The sequence below is a fragment of the Equus przewalskii genome, chromosome 3 (assembly GCF_037783145.1).
Source record: "Equus przewalskii isolate Varuska chromosome 3, EquPr2, whole genome shotgun sequence".
Classification (NCBI taxonomy): domain Eukaryota; kingdom Metazoa; phylum Chordata; class Mammalia; order Perissodactyla; family Equidae; genus Equus; species Equus przewalskii.
Genome location: NC_091833.1, coordinates 35,551,405 through 35,564,399, shown reverse-complemented (window position 1 = coordinate 35,564,399; position 12,995 = coordinate 35,551,405).

The window sequence follows — 12,995 nt, the reverse complement described above, 5'->3', positions numbered from 1 at the left end:
ACCAAGATGGTGAAGGACTTATACAATGAAAACTATAAGACATTATTGAAAGAAATTGATGACAACATAAAGAGATGGAAGGAGATTCCATGCTCACAGATTGGAAGAATAAACATAGTTAAAATGTCCATGCTACTCAAAGCAATCTACAGATTCAATGCAATCCCTATCAGAATCCCAATGACATTCTTCACGGAAATAGAACAAAGAATCCTGAAATTCACATGAGCACAATTCCTAAAATTCACAAAGACCACAAATTGCTAAAGCAAGCCTGCGAAAAAAGAACACAGCTGGAGGCATCACAATCCCTGACTTCAAAATGTACCACAAAGCTATAGTGATCAAAACTGCATGATACTGCTACAAAAACAGGCACACGGATCAAAGGGACAGAACTGAAAGCCCAGAAATAAAACCACACATCTACGGACAGCTAATCTTCAACAAAGGTGCCAAGAACATACAATGGAGAAAAGATAGTCTCTTCAATAAATGGTGTTGGGAAATCTGGACTGCCATATGCAAAAGAACGAAAGTAGACCATTATCTCATGCCATACACAAAAATAAACCCAAAATGGATCAAAGGCTTGAAGATAAGTCCTGAAACCATGAAACTCCCTGAAGATAATATAGGTAGTACACTCTTTGACAGTGAACTTAAAAGGATCTTTTCGAAAACCATGTCCTCTCAGAGAAGGGAAAGAAAAGGAAAAATAAACAAGTGGGACTTCATCAGACTAAAGAGCTTCTGCAAGGCAAAGGAAACTAGGATCAAAACCAAAAGACAACCCACCAATTTGGAGAATATATTTGCAAATCATATGTTTGACAAGGGGTTAATCTACATAACATATAAGGAACCCACATAACTGAACAACAACAAAAAAAACCAAACAGCCCGATCAAAAAATGGGCAGAGGATATGAACAGACATTTTTCCAAAGAGGATATACAGATGATGAATAAACACATGAAAAGATGTTCAACATCACTAATCATGAGGGAAATGCAAACCAAAACCACACTAAGATACCACTTAACACCTGTTAGAATGGCTATAATCACTAAGACTAAAAATAACAAATGTCGGATGGGTGTGGAGAGAAAGGAACCCTCACACGCTGCTGGTGGGAATGCAAACTGGTGCAGCCACTATGGAAAACAGTATGGAGATTCCTCAAAAAACTAAAAATAGAAACACCATATGACCCAGCCATCCCACTACTGGGTATCTACCCAAAGAGTTTGAAATCAACAATCCAAAGTCACATATGTACCCCATGTTCATTGCAGCACTATTCTCAACAGCCAAGACATGGAAACTGTCCACGTGCCCATCTACTGATGATTGGATAAAGAAGATGTGGTGTATATACACAATGGAATACTACTCAGCCAAAAAAAAGACAAAATCTTCCCATTTGCAACAACATGGAAGGACCTGGAGGGCATTATGCTTAGCGAAATAAGCCAGACTGAGAAAGACAAACACCAGATGAGTTCACTCATGTGGAAGATAAACAAACACATGGACAAAGAAAACAGTTCAGTGGTTACCAGGGGAAGGGGGTTGGGGGTGGACACAGGGGGTGAAGGGGAGCAGTTATGTGGTGACAGACAAGCAATAACGTACAGTTGAAATCTCATATTGATGTAAATTATTATGAACTCAATAAAAGCAAACAAACAACAACAAAAAATGGGCATAGACATTTCTCCAAAAGATACATGAATGACCAATAAGCACATGAAAAAATGCTCAACATCACTAATCATCAGGAAAATGCAACTCAAAACCATGAGATACTACCCCACGCCCATTAGGACGGCCATCAAATAAACAGAAAACCACAAGTATGGCGAGGAAGTGGAGGAACTGGAACCCTTGTGCTCTGTTAGCGGGAATGTAAAATGGTGCCGCTGCTGTGGAAACAGTACGGCAGTTCCTCAAAAACACTAAAAACAGAATTACCATTTGATCCAGCAATTCCACTTCTCAGCATATACCCAAAAGATGAAAGCTAGGTCTCAAAGAGATATTGGTATATTCAGGTTCATAGCAGCATTATTCACAACAGCTAAAATGCGGAAGCAACCCAAGAGTCCATCAGTGGATAAAAGGGTAAGCAAAACGTGGTATGGAGAGAGAATGGAATTTTATTCAGCCTTAAAAAGGAAGGAAATTCTTTTTTTTTTTTCCAAAGATTGGCACCTGAGCTAACACCTGTTGCCAATCTTCTTTTTTTTTTCTTTCTGCTTTTTCTCCCCAAATTCCCCCAGTGCATAGTGGTATATTTTAGTTGTGGGTCCTTCTAGCTGTGGGACATGGGACGCCACCTCAACGTGGCCTGATGAGCGGTGCCGTGTCCACACCCCGGATCTGAACCAGCGAAACCCTGGGCCACCGAAGCGGAGTGCGTGAACTTAACCACTCAGCCGGCCCAGGAAGGAAATTCTGACACTTGCCACAACATGATGAACCTTGAGGAGATTACAGGATGGGAAAAAAGCCAGTCACAAAAGACAAATACCGTATTGTCCAGTCCTATGAGGTGCTTTGAGTAGTCAAGTTCAGAGAGACAGAAAGTAGAATGGTGGGTGCCAGGGCTGAGAAGAGCGGAGAATGGGGAGTCAGGGTTTAAAAGGCACAGAGTTTCAGTTTTACAAGATGAAAAGAGTTATGGGGACGGATGGTGGCGACAGCTGCGTGGCAGTGTGAGTGTATGTGATGCCACTGAACTGTGCGCTTATGAATGGCCGATGGGAAGTTTTATGTTATGTGCATTTTAACACAATGAGGAAAAAAAGAGAAAAACAAGTGAAATAAAGACATTTATGTAATATAAAAGTAAAAATAATCTCAAACAGACCCACACAAGAAATGTTAAAAGAAGTCCTCAGACAGAAGGACAGTGATAGCAGATAGAATGCTGCATGATGGAAAGGAATGAAGACCCTCGGAATTGTTAACCACATGGTTAAATAGGTAAGATTTGTTTTCTGTATTTCTTTAAAATATAATTGCCTGTTTAAAAAAGAACAACAACGCAGTAGGTGCATTGCAGCCCAGGTGAAATAAAACACGTCACAACAAGAGCGTGAAGAAAAGCGTGGGAGGAACGGCAGCGCGCATCGTCCGGCCTTCCGCGCGAAGCACATCCTGTCACTGGAGCTGGACTGTGACGAGTTAAACACACATTTAAAACCCCAAAGCAAAGAACACAATAACACAACAGAAAGTCATCGCTAATATGACAACAATGGAAATAGAATGAAATCATAAAAAATAATCTAAAGGCAGAAATTGAGGAAAAGAAGAACAAAGAAGAGATGGGACGAGAAGACCAATAATAGCAAGGTGACAGACTCGAACCTCCCGCCTCACAAATGACATGGAGCAAAGGTTCTGACCCTCCCAGCTGCAGGCAGAGACGGTCAAGCTGGATGGAAAATCCAGACCCAACTACATGCTGCCTACAAGAAGCACACTTTAAATACGACGACGCGGGCAGAGTGAAGGGGGAAGGGTGGGAGAAATGCACTGCACGAGCGCTAGGCAGAGAAGCCAGAGACTGTGCACGGAGCTCACAGATCTATTTGTAAAAGTCAAAGGAATAAAGTTAAAAAATTCAAAATGTCCTTTTATGAACCCAAATTATACCACATTTCTTATTTGTACAACCCATGAAATGAAGTTTATGTCAAAGAAAGCAGGCTAGAATAGCTATTTTAATAGCAGACAAGGTCGATTTCAGGAAAGAATATGACTAAGGATAAGGAAGGTCATTTCATAATGTTAATGGGGCCAACCCGTCTAGAGGGCATGTCAGTGTCTGTGCACGTAATGGCAAGTTTCAAAATACATGTAGCAAAAACTCATAGAATTGCAAGGAGAAATAGGCAAATCCATAATTTCAGTCTAAGATTTGAATACCTCTCTCAATAACAGATAGAGTAAGTAGGTAGAAAATCAGCAAGGACATAGTAAATTTGAACAACACCGTCAACCAAACCAACCTAACTCACATTTATGGAATACTTCACACAACAAATGCAGAATACACATTTTCTCAAGTACAGGGGACATTTACCATGATATACCTTTGGTCATAAAACAAGTCTCAACAAAGTCAAAGGATTCAAGTCATACGAAATATGTTCTCATTTGTAATGGAGTTAAGTTACAAACCAATAACAGAAGGATCTTCTCAAAATCGCCAAGTATTTCACAATTCAATAATATGCTTCTCTAAAACTCATGGATCATCGGGTCCGGCCCGGTGGTGCAGCGGTTAAGTGCGATCGTTCCGCTTTGGCAGCCTGGGGTTCACTGGTTCGGATCCTGGGTGTGGACATGGCACCGCTTGGCACGCCATGCTGTGGTAGGCATCCCACATATAAGGTAGAGGAAGATGGGCACGGATGTGAGCTCAGGGCCAGTCTTCCTCAGTAAGAAGAGGAGGACTGGCAGTAGTTAGCTCAGGGCTAATCTTCCTCAAAAAAAACCCCACAAAACTCATGGATCAAAGAAGAAATCAAATGGGAAATGCAAAAGCTGGTCCTTTGATAAGATCAATAAAATTGATAAGTCTCTAGCCAGACTGTTCAGGGGAAAAAAGAGTAATGACACAAGTTACCAACATCAGGAATGAGAGAGGTGACACCACAAAAGATTCTCCAGATATTAAAGGGATAATGAAGGTATATTATGAACAACTTTTATACCAATAAATTCAACAACTTAGGTGAAATGGACAAATTCCTTGAGAGACACAAATTACCTAAGCTCACCCATGAATAAATCCACAGCCTGAATAGTTCTATATCTTAAAGACACTGAACATGCAATTTAAAGTATTTCCATAAAAATAAACCTCCAGCCCCTGATGGCTTCACTGGTGAATTCCACCAAACATGTAAGGAAGACATAATACAAATTCTATGTAAAATCTTCCAAAACATTGTAAAGAAAGGAATGTTTTCCAACTTGTTCCACGAGGCTGGCATGATCCTGATACCAAAAAGAGGCACAGACAATGTGAGAGAAACATGGACTGATATCCCTCATGAACATGAAGGCAAAATTCTAAGCAAAATTTTAGTAAATCAAATTTAATAATATATGAAAATCCACATACTGCATTGTTGCTGTTGTGGGTTTTTTTGAGAAAGATTAGCCCTGAGCTAACATCTGTGCCCATCTTCCTCTGTACTGTTATTTTTAAAACAGGCAATTATGTTTTTTAAAAATATAGGAAATAAATCTTATCTATTTCACTATGTAGTTAACAATTCTAAAGATCTTCATTCCTTTATGTAGATGCAGAATTCTGCTATCATTACAAAGTAGGCTTTACTCCTGGAATACAAGGTTAGTTTTAACATTCAAAATCAATCCATGTAATTTACCATATTAATAAGGTAAAAAAATTATGACAATCTATATAGATTCAGAAGAAACTTTTCACAAAATCCAACATCCACTCTGACTTAAAAAATAAGTAAAACTCTCAGCAAACAAGGGTTAAAAAGGAATTTCCTCACCCCCAAAAAGGGCATCTTCTACAGCTAACATCATACTTAATGGTGAAAGACAATGCTTTGCACCTAAGACCAGGAGCAAGACAAGGATCTCCACTCTCACTACTTCCATTCGGTGCTGTCCTGGTCAGTCTAGCCTCTGCAGTGAGGAAGTGAAATACAGAAAAGGCAACCAGATTGTAAGGAAAGAAGTGTGATGGGCTTTTTTTCCAGGCAACGTGATTGCCTACGTGAAAAATCAATGCAGTCTTCAAAAAAAACTACTGGATGTAAGATCAATATACAAATATCCATTGTACTTCTTTATACTCGCAGCAGGCAAGTGAACGTGCAAACTAGAATGCAAATGAGGTAGACCTTGTATTCAATCGGAGGGCTGGAATTACTAATCCGCATATACCCTGACCATACCAAGCACTGGTGAGGACATGAAGGGACTGTCGTTCTGGTACACTCATGGTGAAGATGTAAATGGTACAACTACTTGGAAAAGGTTCTTAAAAAGATACACAGGAGTGACATCACCAAAAGTGGTAGTGTAGGAGCTCCAAAATTCCATCCCTCCATTAAAGAAAAGATTAGGCTGGCAAAAACTGTCAGGATCAACCTTTTTAGAACTCTGGAATCTAACCAAAAAAATGCATAACAACTGGGAATGCTTAATGAAGAAGTAAGCTGAATTTTGGTAAAAGGGTGTGTGGAAGATATCACTGAAGATAGAGTAGGAAGCTCCTGGAATCTGTCCCCCCACCTAAACGCCTACTGAGCTGGCAGAAACCGTCTGTAGCAAGTGTCCTGGAACTCTGGAGTCTGGCTGATTCACCTGCCGCACAGCTCGATGAAGACGCTAGTCAAGTTCAGCCTTTGCACCGTAGCAGCTGCCATCTCCCACCCCTACCTTGGGGGCAGCACATTCCTGGAGGAGCTTGTGAAAGCCAGAGTGTGCAATAAGGACCCTTTTCTCCAAGTAAGGGGTTCTAGGTTCTGACTGCCAATTGCTGCCTTTGATCACTAAGGGGCCAGAACAAAGGGCCACTGCCATTGTTTAAACCTCCATGGGCTGAAGTGGCTTCCTGGAGATTTGAAGAGACAATATTTATATTTTGTTGTTGTTGTTGTTGCCCACCCCGCCGCCCGCCCCCCCCCCCCCCGCTTTGGGAGCTACACATTTGAGGAAATCTTTTTCAGGTCATTGGCTCGCTGCAAAGATGACAGAAACTTTAATGGCTACACATAACAAGGAATACATGGTTGGCAGAAACAGTGTGGAAAAGTTATAAATGAATAAATCCAGCCCTCAAGATTCAGCAATCCCTGAGGAAAGAGAGAATATGATTTCCAGAGTTACCACAACATAATACTCAAAAAAGCCAGCTCTCAACAGAAAAAAATTATAAAACATAGAAAGAAACAAGAAAATATGTCTCATTCACAGGGGAAAAAATTGACAAAAAACATTCCTGAGGAAGCCCAGACTTTGGAATTATTAGTCACAGGGCTTAAAAAAAATTGACTAAATATGTTTAATGGAACTAAAGGAAAACATGGACAAAGAGTTAAAGTAAATCGGGAAAACGATGTGTGAGTAAAATGAAAACACTGTGAAAGAGAAATTATAGAACCAAACAGAAATTCTAAAACTAAACATTACAATAACTAAAACAGAAAACACACTTGGGAGTTCAGCAGATTTGAGCAGATGAAAGAGTCAACAAATCTGCAGACAGCTGGAGCGATGCAGAGAGAAGCAGGAAGAGAAAAGCACAAGGGAAAACGAGCAGAGCCCAGCGACCTATGGGACACCATGAAACGTACCCACACATGAACTACGGAAATTCCTGAAGGGAGAGAGAGAGCAAGAGGGAAGATACTGAGGAAATGGCCCAAACCTCCCAAATTTGAATAAAGAGATGAATATACAGTCCAAGAAGCTCAGTGAACTCCAAGAAGGATAAACCCAAAGCCAACTTAACACACACTGTAACCAAATTGTGGAAAGACGAAGAAAACTTTGAAAGCAGCGAGAGAGAAGTGACTCATCGCGTACGAGGAATCCACAAAAAGATTAACAGCTGGTTTCTTTTCCGAGACCGTGGAGGCTCGAGAGCAGTGGGATGACATAGTTAAAGTCACAGAAGAATCTGTCAACCGAAAATGCTATATCCAGCAAAACTGACCTTCAAGAACAAAAGAGAAATGAAGACACTTCCAGACCAACAAAAGCTGAAACAGCTCCTCACCAGCAGACCTGCTCGACAGAAGTGCTGGCAGGAGCCCTTCAGGGTGAAATGGAAGGACCTCGACTGTAATTCACAGCCATAGGTCAAAATAAGGAACACCAGTGTCTCCATCGATTTGGGCGCCATAACACAGGGCTGAGTGGCTCAAACAACATTTATCTCTCTCAGTTCTGGAGGTGGGGGCGCTGGAGATCAAGGCGCCCGCAGATTTGGGGAGGGCCCTCCTCCTGGTTTGCAGACAGCCAATTTCTTTTTGTGTCTTCCCATGGCAGAGAGAGGGAAAGAGATCTCTCCGTGTCTCTTCTTCTAAGGCACTAATTCCATCATGGGGGCTCCACCCTCACGACCTAATCACCTCCCAAAGGCCCCGCCTCCAAACGCCATCACCTTGGGGGTTAGAGCTTCAGCACATGAATTTTGGGGGACACGATTCAGTCCACAGCAGATAGTAAACGTAATTACATAGGTAAACATAAAAGCCAGTATTATTGTATTTTGTATGGTTTTTCCTCTTTTTCCCATATTATTTAAAAGGCAGATGAACAAAACCATCATTATAAATCCATGTTTATGGGCCTACAATATGTAAAGATGTAATCTGTGACTATAACAATATAAAGGAAGCACAGATATGTAGGAGCAAAGTGTCTGTATGCTTTTGAAACTAGCTGGCATTATTTAAACTAGGGTGTTATAAATTTAACCTAAGTTGTCATAAGATGTTAACTGTAATCCCCAAGGTAACCACTAACAAATAAGTAAAAAATATACAGATAAAGAAAGAAGAAGGGAATCAAGATGGTGTATTTAAAAAAAAATCAGAAAATACAAAAACAGCCAGTAATGGAGGAACTGAGGAACAAGAAACATATAAGACACACAGAAAACAAACAAATGGTGGAAGTAAATCCAAAAGAGAGCTGAAGTGGCTCTACTAGCATCAGGCAAAACAGAACACAATTTACAATTTGTTACCAAAGTCAAAGAAAGACATTAAAATCGATTTTTAAAAGGTCAATCCATCAAGAAGATATAATAATCATGAACCCATACACACCAAACACCAGAGCCCCAGATACACGGACCAAAACCTGACAGAGTTGAAGGGAGAAACAGACAGGTCTACAAACACGGTGGGGACTTCAGTTCTCAAGTTTCACGGTGGATTGAACAGCTGGAAAGAAAACGGACTAGAGGACTTGGGCATTGCAATCTAACCAGATCTAACAGACACACAGAGAACATTTCATCCACAGCCACGGGTTAAACTTTCTTCTCAAGTGCACATCAAGGACAGACTCTTTGTTAGGCCTCAAAATAAGTCCCAATAAATTTTTTTTGAGGAAGATTAACCCTGAGCTAACTGCTGTCAATCCTCCTCTTTTTGCTGAGGAAGACTGGCCCTGAGCTAACATCCGTGCCCATCTTCCTCTACTTTATATGTGGGATGCCTGCCACAGCATGGCTTGACAAGCGGTGCCATGTCCACACCCGGGATCCGAACCGGTGAACCCTGGGCCGCCAAAGTGGAACATGCGCACTTAACCACCATGCCACCGGGCCGGCCCCAGTCCCAGTAAATTTGAAAAGATTGAAATAATACAAAGAACCCTCTTTGACCACAACGTAATGGAAATAGAAATCAGGAACAGAAAGCAAAGTGGAAAATTCCAAACGTGGAAATTAAAAGAACACATGCTTAAATAACAACACATCAAAGGAGAAATCACAAGGGAAATTGTGAAAATACTTGGAAATGATAGAAAATGAAAAAACTTACAGGGTGCAGAGAATGCAGTGCTCTGAAGGAAAGGCCTAGCTGTGCCTGCCACATAACAATGAAGTCAGCAACCTAACTTCATGCTCTAAGGAGCAAGAGGAAGAGATAACTGAGCCAGAAGCCAGCAGATGTGAGGAAATAATAAATATTAGTGGAGATGAATGAAATGAAGAATAGAAACACAACAGAATCAACAGAACAAGCTGGTTCCTTGAAAAGATCAATAAAATAGACAGTTCTTTAGGTAGACTATGAAAAAACATGAGAAGACTCAAATTACTAAAATCAGAAATAAACAAGGGGACCTTACTATGGATTTTAGAGAAATAAAAAAGGATTATAACACTAAGAAGAATTACATATCAATATATTAGAAAACCTAGATGAAGTTGACAAATACCTAGCAAAAGAGGAACTACCAAAACTGACCCAAGAAAAACGAGACAATCTGAATAGACCTGTAACATGTCAAAAGATTGAGTCAGGAATCAGAAGCATCCCGAGAAAGGAAAGCCCAGGCTTCATGAGTGAATTCTACTAAAAGTTAAAGAATTAACACCAATCCATCCGAAACTCTCCCACAAAACAGAAGAGGAGGGAGCACCTCTGAGCTCATGCCATGAGGCCAGCGTAACCCCACACCAAAGTCAGGCAAAGACGCTGCAAGAAAAAGCTCCAGACCGCTATCTTTTGAATACAGATATCCTCAAGAAAACACCAGCAAGCTGAATCCAGCAGCATATTAAAATGATTATACAACATGATCACGTGGGGTTTATCCCACAAATACAAGCATGGTTCAACATGCAGAAATCAATCGATGTCATACACCACATTAATAGAAGGACGGGGAAAACCACATAATCATCTCAATGAATGCAGGAAAAGCACTGGACAAAATTCAACATCATTTCATGATAAAACCTAAAAACTTAAAAAACTAAAAATAGAAGGAAAATCCCTCAACATGATAAAGGGCATTTTGGGAAAACTTAAAGCTAGTGTCATAATCAGGGGCAAAGCCTGAAAGCTCGCCTGAGATCAGAAACAAGCCAAGGATGACCTTTCACCACTGCTAGCCGGTAATATGCGAGTAGCTCTAGCTGGAGCAATCAAGCAGAGAAAGAAAAAAAAGGCATCCAAACTAGACAGAAGAAAGTAAAACCACGTCTATTCACAGGTGACATGCTCTTATACGGAGAAGACCCGACAGGGCCCACACACTACATTCGAGCTAATGCGCTCCAGCAGCGGCACAGAAGACAAGGCCAATCGTACTTCTGTCCACTAGCAATGAAAAGTCTGGAAAGGAAATTCACAGAATAATTCCACACACAATAGCATCAAAAGAGTAAAATACTTAGGAATAAATTCAATCTAGAAAATGTAAGACTTGTATACCCTAAACCATAAAACCTTCCTGAAGAAATTACAGATGACTTACGTACGTGGAAAGACATCTTACCTTCAAGGACTGGAAGATTTCAACTGATAAGATGGCAAAACTTCCCAAAATCCCAACGGGTTTTTTTGCAGAAATAGAAAAAGGGATCCTAAGATTCATATGGAACTGCTCGTGGCCTCAGATAACCAAAACAATCTTGAAAAAGAACAGAGTTGGAGGAGTCACATTTCCAATTTCAAAATGTGCCACAAAGCTACAGTTATCAAGACGGTGTGGTACTGGCATAGGACAGACAGACAGACCAGTGGGATGGACGTGAGCGGCCAGATAGTAGCCACACAATTGGTTTCATCAAGGACACCAACATGATTCAATGGCGAGAGAGGTCTTTGAACAGGTGGAGCTGGGCAATCTGGATAGCCACACACAAAACAATGAAGTCGAACCCTTATTGCACCCCATACACAAAAATTAACTCCAATTGGATCAAAGGCCTAAATCTAAGAGCTGAAACTATAAAACCCCTAGAAGGAAACCCAGGTGTAAATCCTCATGATCTTGGCTTTGATAATGGATTCTTACATGTCACACTAAAAGCAGGGACGTAAATGGAAAAATTGGTTGAACCTCATCAACATTAGAAACTTCCATGCATCAAAGAACACCATCAAGAAACTGAAAAGACAACTAGAGGATGGGAGAAGATATTTACGTCATTTATCTGAAAAAGCCTAGTATCCAGAATACGTAAAGAACCCTTACAACTGAACAACCAAAGGGCATGAAAACCAAGTGAAAAATGAGCAAAAGATTTGAACAATTATTTCTCCAAAGATATACCCATGGCCAACGAGCACATGAAAAGACATTCAACAAAACCAGCCATTAGGGAAACGCAAATCAAAACCACAAGGAGATACTGCACATCCATGGGGTGGGTATAGTTCTGTTTTTGTTTTTTTTTTTAAAGAGAAGAGATAAGTGTTGGCAAAGAGCTGGAGAAATCAGAACCCTTACATTGCTCGCACCGATGTGGAAAACTGGCAGATCCTCCAAAAGTCACACTGAGACGCACCACATGAGCTGGCAATTCCACTCCTAGGTAAAACCCCAGAGGACTGAAAATGGGGGCTCAGGCAAATCCTTGCACATGAATGCTCCCAGCAGCAGCAGTCACTACAGGCGAGGAGTGGAAAGGCCCAAATGTCCACCCACAGACGAACAGATAACACAACGGGGACATCGCCGTACAATGGAGTGCCATGCAGCATCAAAAAGGATGAAGTCCGGACCAGAGCTGCAGTGCAGGTGACCCTGGAAAAGATCGTTCTCTGCTAAAGCAGCAGCCCCAAAAGGCCACATACTGTGTGGCTGGTGATTGCTAGGGGGCTGGGGGAGATGCCAGAGAGGCTGATCACTTAACGTGGGCCACGTGATGAAAATATTTTGGAATATGATCAGAGGGTCATAAAATGGTTAGTTTTATGTTATGTGAATTTCACCTCAAAAAATTTTTTACAGCCAATAACGTTCTTAAATGCAAAAAAATCGCCAGTTACGAAAGAAAATATAATGCAAATCCAGAGTTCCTTCACAAAGAGAAAAGAAAGCAAATCAGTTAAAAAAATTGTGCCGCGGGCTCCGACTCCCAGCGCCCTGTGCCCCGCGGGCCGCCGGCCTTTCGCGCCATCCTCTCACCTCCTCGCCTCCATCGACACGCTCCCCGCTATTCACGGGGTTTTCAGGGCCAGTTTTTTCAGAAGTGGGTGACCAGGTCCTCCTTCCCAGTGTGTCCGGTCTGGAAGCTCCCCTGACACCTGTCCACCACGGGTGACCTGCTGGTATTTGAAATACCGAAGGCAGAGTTTTCAGAATCACAGCCACACGCAGCTGCCACAGCGTGACAACGAGAAACGCGGGTGTGGTGCCCTGGCCGGGACACGGACCCGGGCCTGAATCCTGACCAGTGACCCCCAGGGCTAGAGCCTCAGAGCTGACTCAGGAAAAACCAGGGGTCATCTCCA